This window comes from Sapajus apella, unplaced genomic scaffold (genome assembly GCF_009761245.1).
Source record: "Sapajus apella isolate SASKATOON/1434 unplaced genomic scaffold, GSC_monkey_1.0 scaffold22, whole genome shotgun sequence".
Taxonomy (NCBI): Eukaryota; Metazoa; Chordata; class Mammalia; order Primates; family Cebidae; genus Sapajus; species Sapajus apella.
In genome coordinates, this window is record NW_022436962.1 from 24,691,486 (window position 1) to 24,701,861 (window position 10,376).

General features: G+C 42.0%; 1 pseudogene; it reads right to left on the reverse strand.

The window, feature by feature from the left end:
• Nucleotides 1–716: 716 nt before the first annotated feature.
• Nucleotides 717–2,219, reverse strand: LOC116558974 (annotated as a pseudogene).
• Nucleotides 2,220–10,376: the final 8,157 nt, after the last annotated feature.

Here is a 10,376-nt window from a genome sequence, read left to right on the forward strand (position 1 = left end):
ACATCAGCCTGAGGATAGAGAGAGGACAGGGAAAAGAAGGCAGGAAGAAGGGAAGAGATGCAAGAAAACTTTGGGAATGACAGAGATGTTCATTATCTTGATTGTGATGAGTTCCCAATTATATACATACATCAAAACCTATCAAATTTTATGCTTTAAATATGTACATTTAAGTTAGACCAACTACACCTCAATAAAGCTGTTCTTAAAAGTATGGCAAGCTATGATTTTTACTTTGCTTCAAAAATTTAAACTATTTTTTTACTTAAAGCAAATAAACAAAAAACACCACCATTTAAGCACTGTTATAGAACACAAAATTTCACTGAGACACAAACATAAAGCAGAGAAAAGTCCAAGACTACATATCATTTGTTAACAAATATAAATCATTTGGGGAAGCTCTGAATCTTGTGCACACCATATTTCACTCTCTACCCCTGGCCCCATCTTGGACATTTTCTGTGTACATTAATATGCAACAGACTCCACAGGTCCTGAGGAAGGAAACTTACTTGACTGGCCCAAGCCCGTTTTTGCCAGATAACTATTAGCATTCCATAGAACTAGCACCCATGGATACACTTTGGAAAACAATTTTGTAGACTGTAGGTGCTAGGAGACATCCAATGAGGGTGATAGGCATAGGGAAAAAAAAAAAAAAGAGGGATTACTTCCAGCCCTAATATTTTATTAATGACACTGAAAAGTTGGACTACTAAGCTGGACCCAAGTCAAGATCCAAATACATGCCTAGAAACACTCTCACATCATTTTAATTACATTTTAAATGTTATTAAAAGGGGGAGAAAACAAAAAAGAGATAATAAAGTCCAAAGTCAATAGACAGTCTGACTTTACTTCTTACAGGCTTTATCATATTCTGTCCTTGACAAATTTCTCTATTATCTTAGCTGTGAATTAATGCCTATGCTTTGCAGACTAAATTAACCCTTCAGTAAATTTCACATCTTTATGGTTCCATGTCCAAGAGGATAACCATCACCAAGTTAAAAATGCAAACAATAATTTCTTTTTTGAATCTCTAGAAGTCATTTTAATTTGCATGATATATTTATCTCTACTGTTTGAGAGAGACAGAGGCTAGCTTTTCATTTTCAAGGACTGATGAACAATCACCCACGAGTTCTTGAAGTTTAGTAACAGAAAACTGTACTTGTTTTTCAAATTCTCTTGCTACCGTAAGAAGCTACTGGTCACGAAATGCATATCCAACAAAGTGCAGTTCTATTGGCAACCCTTGGTTTGAGAGTGCAACAGGGATACTCACTGCTGGCAATTCTGCTATGTTTGCAGCCTGTGTAAAACTATCATCCCGGGCTCTTCTCGTTCTGCTGTTTTCTTTGATGAACTCCAAGTATGGTACTGCCTCACTCAAGGTGGTGGGAGTTAGCAAGACATCTACTCCAGAGTTAAAAGCATTCACAAAATCATTAGCAATGAGGCTTCTCACCCTGTGTGTTTTGATGAAATAATTTTCATAGTTTTCTTTTAACAAGAAAAACTTTCCTGAGAGACTTCTTCCTCTCACCACATCATTGAACCCTTCTTGTCTAGTTGCAGCATACCTAGCTTCAGTGGACACATCAGTGTCACATCTGTGACCATATTGCAGCCTATCAAATCTTGCCATATTTGATGCCACTTTCAATGTGTACAATACATGGTAGCAGACAACTGAATAACTGGTGTGAGGAAGAGATGCTTCAATTACTTTGGCCCTCGCAGACTCAAAGAGGTCAGCAGCTTTGGACCAAAGAGATTGTACTTCACTTGATAATTCTGGTACAAGATATTCCTTTGGAATTCTTATACATAGTTTGTTCACATCTGTCACACTGGGAAGTATCAATGGTTTAGCAGGATCTTGTAATGCGGTAGAATCCTTGGGGTCGCGTCCAGCCAGTACACTCAACACAATTGCTGCATCATCCACACATCTGGTTAAGATTCCTGGCATATCCATCAAATTCACCAGGGGAATGAGACCACGACAGGAAACTAAGCCATATCTTGGTTGAAACCAACAGGTTTAATTTTCTTCAGATCTATATTCCCATACTCCTATGATGGTTCATGTCACATTGCATTATAACTATTTGTTAATGTATCTGTCTCCTTTGCTCCTGAAGGCAGTCACGGTCTTACTCACTCAATAAATGTCTTCTAAATTGAATTATCATCAAAAATAATTTATTAATGGTTTTCCTCAAAACACTCTTTTTCTCTCTCAAACACACAGAGAGAGAGAGAGAGAGAGAGAGAGAGAAACTTAGGAGGAGCTATACGAGAAGATTACAGTCTTAGCTCTTGCCTTTTCATGGATTACAACCTAAGACATTACATTGGCTTATAAACATAGAAAATTCAAGAAATGTATCTGACTAAAGGCACAGATAAACCAGGGTTTCAGATTACATCACTTGGATGTCAAATGCCCATTCGAAGCCTAACATGTCGAAAACCTGAGCTCCTTCTAATCGTCCTCCAAAATCCACTCCCCATTGTGCCTTCTGCATCTCAGGAAATGGCAGCTCCACTGCTTCAGTTATTCAAGCCAGGAACCCTAGAGTCAAGCCTTGATCTCTCTTTTTCTCTGACCCTTCACATCTAATCCTTCATCATATTGTAGACTCCACCTTCAAAATACATCCTGAATGTAATCTTCTTAATACATCTCCTAAACCAAATCATCCCTCCCCTAAATAATTAAATATCCTTTGCCTGCCTAGGGTCAATTTTAACATAGACCAGAAAGACAGTTTAAAGTAAATCAAATCATGTCTCCTCTTTGCAAAATCCTTCACTGCCTTCTCATCTCACTCCACATAAAAGTCAAAATCCTTACAAGGCCTCCAAGGCCTCATGCTACAGGCTTCCTCCCCTCTCATCATCACCTCCACATCTCCCCTCTGTCACTCACTCTGCCCCAGCCACACTGTTTTCTTGCTCTTCTCTAACTCAAACACATTCTGAGGCCTTTGCATTTGCTCTTCCCTTTGCCCAAATATGCACTTCCTGCAGGTGTCTGCTTAGCTCACACTCTCATATCCTTCAGACCTTTCCATAAAGTCACTTTCTCAGAGAGGCCTTCCCAAGCTGTTCTTTCAAAACCACAACAATCCCACCCCATAATTCTCTATTGTTCTTCCTCATGGTTTATCTATACAGCACTTATCAAACATGCTACCTAATATAATGAATTGTTTATTGTCTGTCTCTCCTTGCTAGAATGTAAATTTCTTTTTCCATTGGTAAATACCCATGTGTTCCAGGGACCGATGATGGAGAGCTGCTCCTTTTCCACTTGTCTGCATTGAACTATGTCACCTGGACCTGACGTTGCATAGGGTTTCTTCTCAAGAAAGAAAGACCGTTTAGCAATCCCATTACTGGGTATATACCCACAGGAATATAAATCATTCTATTATAAAGACACATGCACACATATGTTTATTGCAGCACTATTCACAATAGCAAAGACTTGGAACCAACCCAAACGTCCATCAATGATAGACTGGTTAAAGAAAATGTGGCACATATATACCATGAAATACTATGCAGCCATAAAAAAGGATGAATTCATGTCCTTTGAAGGGACATGGATAAAACTGGAAACCATCATTCTCAGCAATTGACACAAGAACAGAAAACCAAGCACCACATGTTCTCACTAGTAAGTGGGTATTGAACAGTGAGAACACATGGACACAGGGAGGAGAACATCACATACTGGGGTATGGGGGGTGGGGGCCTAGGGGAGGAATAGCAGGGAGTGGGGGGACTGGGGAGGGATAACATTAGGAAAAATACCTAATATAGATGACAGGGCGATGGATGCAGCAAACCACCACCATGGCACATGTATGCCTATGTAACGAACCTGCACAATCTGCACATGTACCCCAGAACTTAAAGTATAATAAATTTTTTAAAAATAAAATTAAAATTAAAAAATAAATTTTAAAAAGACCATTTCAGCTTTTTCCAGTGTTCCCTTTTCTAGTGGGGATCAGCCCTAGTCCTGGGGCCAAGATACAGAACAAAACACCATCCTGTCCCCAGCTGGGACCACACAGTATCCGTCCTCCCTGCTTTGATAATAGAACTCACCAAGTTTCAGCTGGCAGCCATGTGGCCACGCGCATGAACTCTGAACAACAGAATATGAGAAGTGATGTGCCCCACCTATGGGTCGTACCCTTGAAAAGAAATGTGTAAGTACTTCCCTGACCCTTTCTATTTCTCTTGTTATAAGTAAAATTTTGATGCCACAAAAGAAATGGCACTGGAAGATAAATCCTCTCAGCAAGGCAGTTTACTTCTATAAAAGGGTGTGGCTCATGGATGGTGCAATGGCAGCCGCACATTTGGACAAGTGAGGAAAAAGGGTACTTATCCCTGATGGGGGTCACCCCTACTGCTGTGTTGTTCCCCTATTGGCTAGGGTTAGACCACACAAGCTATGCTAATCTCAACTAGCTATTTTAAAGAGAGCAGGGGTCCGAGCTGGAGTGGCAGGGTGGGTGGTTTGGTGGGAAGGATGGTTATAGGTGGGTCAGAGCAGGTAGCCAGGAGTGACCTAGGTCAAAGAAGGTGACTGGAGCAAGTGACTGGGATGAACCAGGACACAGCCGGGGACTGGGGGAACAGATGTGAACTACTGATTAGAACCAGTGGAGAAGGTTGTTTAGTGGAACTACAGGGAAATTAAACTTTAAAATGAAGGACAAATAAATGAACATGATGACATACTGATTCTGTGAAGAGAAATTTACAACTCATTGTATCCAATACCCTCTTGCTGGGGAAATGACAAGAATTGATCATCTGCCTTGGACTCTGAGGTGGACACGCTACTTGGAGGACTCCACTGACACCCTGGCACCCCGGACCACCTCCTTCTGCACGGTGATACAAGGAAGAGAGAAACTTCTATCTCAGTTAAGCCATTATATCTCAGGGTTGATTTGTTACAGCAGCCTGGCTAATACCCTAAGTAATACAAAACTTACATTGAGAATGCCTTTCCTGCCTTTTGGTATTTGGGGAGCAAAGGAAAATAATTGGGGGCTGAGGGAAGGGAGTAGAAGAGAAATTGACGACGACTCAGTTCCAGACCCAATTCTGCCACAGAAGGCTGGGGCTTCTTCCTACTTGTACTGATATGAAATAACTTCAAGAAAAATTGCTGGTATGCTATTGTTGATTTCTAAAGGTTCATATAAATGTTAAGTGTTATAAATGTAGCATATTTCTGGAAGAGTACCAACAAAATTCTTAGGTGGCTGCCTCTGGAGATAGGGACTGAAGGATAGGAAGACAGCACCGGAGGAAAAGAACTCACTTTTGGATGCTTTCGGAATGTTATTTCACGTGTAGGTATTCAAAAATAATAACATTTAAACCTTAAGAAGTCAACATCCTAAAATTAATTTTTAGAGAGGACTGAACTCAGCTATTAACCCTTTATCTCATATGAATGATTTTCACCCCTTTTGGGTGACCATTGTCCACAGTGGTACAATGAGTTAAAAATGTCGCATTTTTTAAGGCCACTGTTAGCAATGGATGTGAAAGCAAACTTCCCCTTGGACATATGTATGCATAGCTTTCAAACGGCACAAGAAAAATCAGGCCTTCCCTCAATGGATTTTTTTTTTGTTTGTTGCCAGTGGAAGCAGAAATCAGCAGCAGCACAGAATCCTTGAAACTTTCCCTCCTTTCCCCCACATCATTATTTTATAAAGGTCATCCCACACTGAAGGGGTAGCCAAGTCAGGGTGACGGCAGCTCTGCCATGGCCCTCATTACGCTGATCTGTGCTGTCTTCCATCCCTTCATCAGCAGCAAAGTCAATATTTCATCTGGGAGCTAAAATTAAGTCATTACCCCTCCTGTGAGCGACACTACTCCTGAAATAAAAATTTTACAACATTAGGTTGGAGGAGGATCACTTAGCATTTGAAAGCACTTCCCCTGTGACCTTGAGCTTTTATCGCTTGGGAGCCAAAATAAAATCTCTGAGGCAAGATTTATGAATAAATAATTAACCATGAAAATAAAAGCAGCACTGAAAAAGAAGTAGGTCCCTTCCACTTACAGCCAAAGTTGGGGGGGGGGGGGGAGAGAGAGAGAGAGAGAGAGAGAGAGAGTGAGAGTGAGAGTGTGTGTGTGTGTGTGTGTGTGTCTTGTGTACACAGTGTTTTCAGGAAAAAAAAAAAAAAACTAAGATATAAAAGCCTGACCTAATCACAGGAGGCATAAAACATTCAGACAGTTTCTGCATGGCCTGCTCCTTCCATGGGCCTTCCTGCATCCTCAGAACGTACCCAGGTCACCCAGACCCTAAGCAGCAATGACAGCCCTCACTGCTCTGGGTCCTCCTCTGGTTGTCTTCTCCCCACCCCCACTCCACCCTTCCCAGCAAGAAGGGGTGCTTTCCCAGTGGTCCACCTGCCAGCCAAGTGGGTCTGAAGGGGAGGTAGCAGGAACTGAGTCCCACAGAGAACACTCGGGGCTCACACATCCCCCATCTCAGAGCAGGGCTCCCTAAGAGCAGTTCACCCCGTGAAACAAAAATGACGACACTGGGGAGCACTCAGTTCAATTTCAAGGCAACCAGGAAAACTCATCACAAATTAAGAGAGCTCCCTCCCTCCTTTAAATGCAAACTCAGCATGCGGAGGACTGCAGTCCAGCCTTCTGTTCCAACTGTCACAAGCTGTCTCTGAAGAACTACAAGTGCCTTCCTCTTCCTTAAGTGGTCACCTCCTGGTGAGCTGCCCATCCCAGTTCAAGCAAAGAAAACACTCCTAGCATGAATGAGAGGAATTCAGAGAGAAACGCCCTTGCTGCCTCCCGGTGAGAAAACTGACTGAGGGGCAAAGAGCCCAGGGATCTCCCTAGCCAGTCCCAGGGTTCACAATCCATGAAGAAGCATAAAAGGGTCTTGAACTTCATCCTAACGCTGGAAATCTAAACATTTTCTTTTTCATCTTCATAGCATCTATTGTTTTTCTTTAGAGTGCTCTAACCTGCCTCCCTGATGACTCATTTTTGTCATATATTCTCTGAAGAAAGATCATAGACCAAATTATTCTGAAGCATAACTGCCTGTTAGAAGTCAGGAAAAGAACTTTCCCAGCCTTACTGTCTTATTCTTAAATCAAGTTTTTTATTTGATTCTTCAATATATTCAAGCAGCTCCACTGAGGTATAATTGGCAAAGAATAAACTGCAAATATTTTAATTATACAATTTGATAAGTTTTAATAAATGTAAACACCCATGAACAATCTCTGTAATCAAGATAACAAACATATTCATCATCCTTTAAAGTTTTCCTAGGCCCTTCTTACATCAATTTTAGAGCAAAATAACATTGTTTCTTACCCTAGACCTAACTATAACTAGCTGTGTGACCTTGAGCCTCTTTGCAAGTTTTCATCTTTTCACGTGTTCAAGGAGGGAACTGTATGATGATCTTCCTAGTCCTCCAAGACAAAGCCTTCTATGAATCTAGGCTTGATACCACCTTCAAGGACAGGGCTCACCCATGAATACCCTCGTTGTTCTTTCCGTCCACAGAATTATCCTCAAGCTATGGCCCCTATGACGATACACTCGGCGTCATAATGTTTACTTTTGTTTCTAAGTAATTCTACACTGTTGCCTCTATAATAGGACCAGTTTCATGGGCCAGTGACCTGTCACATGGGGCCAGCCACACAGGGCCCTACCCTCAGAAGGGTCACGCTGTTGACATTCAATGCGCTGCAGTTACCATCTTGAAATTCTTAATAATTTTGTCTTTGAATTTGTGGTTAATAAATGAAGTCTGATGAGGCCATGGAGCTGCACGCTTGGAACTTTGACTCACATACTCTCCTACGTCCCACCACCTCCCTACCTGCCTGCTTTCTGGGACAGGCTCTCAGCAGTCCACTCCCCAACCTGTAGTGTCCTGGCCCAGTCTGACCTCCTTATTCCTGGCCCTGTCCAACAACTACTACCACTGTCTACCTGGGGTGGAGACCAAGTTGCATTGACAGGAAGAGGCCTGCATTCTACTGTCATTCTTACCCCAAGGAATGAGAGGATCAGGGTTAGATGCTCACCCTGTGGCAGCTTGGGACAGGACAAGACAGCATCCATCCTGCATCAGGCTGACAGCACCTCCTGCATGTTTGGTGGGTGCCCAGTGCTGGAGGATGTGTCATCCGCCTCAGTCTAGGTACCAAGCACATCCAGGCATGGGATAGAATAGAACAGCCAGCATGTAGGAAGGGGAGATTGACTTTGTCATCCCATCCAGCCCCACATTTTTACTTTGCAGTGGGACCCACAAAGTATGTCCTTTTAAAAAATACGTTGTGAATATAAATTGCCTGTTGCAGACCAGGAATCCACAAGACACCCTTCCATCTGTGCCCTTTCAAGAGGTCATGCAGGAAATAACATTGCATAGTGCTAAAAGCAATGACTATTTGATGATCCTCTGGACATTGGACATCCTGTCACTCAGGGACAGGCAAAGACAGGTGAAGAATTTCCAGTTGGTTTAAGGAAAAGAGCAAAATGGTGTTAGCCAAGATGGAGCTGAACTATAGCAAACTCCAGGCTGGATCCTGCCTCCAAATTGCATCAAGGCAGACGCTAAGCCTACCTAGCCTGCTCTCAAATGCGGACTCTGCCCCTCCTCTCTGGATAACTCTCCCACCACCTCACTGCTGCCTGAGATGGTTTTAAGAGAAAATAGCACTTGTATTTATTTAATAGAGCTACCATATTAAAGCACCACAAACTGGGCAGCCTAGAACAGCAGAGCTTAATTGTCTCACAGCTCTAGAGGTTAAAACTCTAAGATCAAGGTGTTAGCAGGACGGGTTTTGTCTAAGGTTATGAGGCAGAGTCTGTTCCATGCCTCTCTGCCAGCTTCTGGTGGTCTGCCTGCAATCTTTGCCATTCCTTGGATTTTAGTTGCATCATGCCGATCTCTACCTTGATATTAACATAATGCTGTTCTTCTAAAATTTTCCCTTTCATAAGAGCAAAAGTCATACTGGATTAGGAATCCACTCTATCCCAGTATGACCTTATTCTAACTAATTATATCTGCAATGGCTTTGTTTCCAAATAAGGTCACATTCTAAGTTATTTACAGGTTAGGACTACAACATAAATTTTGAGATGACACAATTCAACCCATAACAGGAGCCATGAGTTGACCATCAGAGACAATGTTTCAACAACCATTACTCCTGGGAAAGGAAGCACATTGGCTGGCTCAAAATTCACACTCAGAGTGAGCAAATTTTGGAGAAGAGAGAAAGCTAAACCTAAGGTCCTTTGGCTCTCCAATACAGTTGGGGTACAGAAGAAAAGGTTGGAGGCAGAGAGAAGAAAGGATAATAAAGTATCTTCACAGAATACAGGCATAAAGAATATGAAAGAGCGACAAAGCCCAAGGACAGGCTTTACTGGCTCCACAAAAGGCTCAGTCCTGAGGCTGGAGCATAGTTACCTTCCTCAAAAGGTTGCCTATCCCCAGAGTGTAACTTTACTGTCATTTTCCTAATGTGGAAACAACACATATACACACCGCAACACATGAACGTACACACACGTGTGCACATATACCTACTGTCCTAATATTCCCTTTGCTGCCACAAAGGCCTGTTTCTCTTCCAAAGTGAGTTCTTCCACAAACTGCCCCCTTATCCCCAACTATGCGCAGAAGAATCAATACTTAATGTGTTAAGCAAAATCCTGCAGCATCTGCAGACCTGGATATCAGAATCTTGCTAAGAAGGAAGAAAATAAGTTGCAATTGCTGCACCTTTCAGAAAAATAGCCATCAATTTAAAGCTTCTTTGAATATACTCCAGCATATTACAATGTACATAAAATGGCAGGTGGATATTTTAAGTCCTATTAAGAGCCCCTAACTAAATTATCACCAGTCAACCCCAGCACCTATAATCTCTTCCACAATCTTGCTTTTGTAACAACATGGTATGGTGTCAGCTGTCTGTAATCAGAAGGCAAGGTAAGCGTATGTTCAAGAAAATCCACGGACTTGTTAATGTTCAATAAATTAGCAGACTTTTAAAATTCATTAACACTTCTGTTCTTAATCCATGGATTTGTTCATTTAATAACCGTGAGCTCATAGAAAGGATTTATTAGCATGCCGCATGATAACGGTTTGGCTGTGTCCCCACCCACATCTCATCTTGAATTCCCACGTGTTATGGGAGGAACTCAGTGGGACATAATTGATTCATGGGGCAGGATGTGCTATTCTTGTGACAGTGAATAAGTCTTATGAGATCTGATGGTTTATAAAGAGG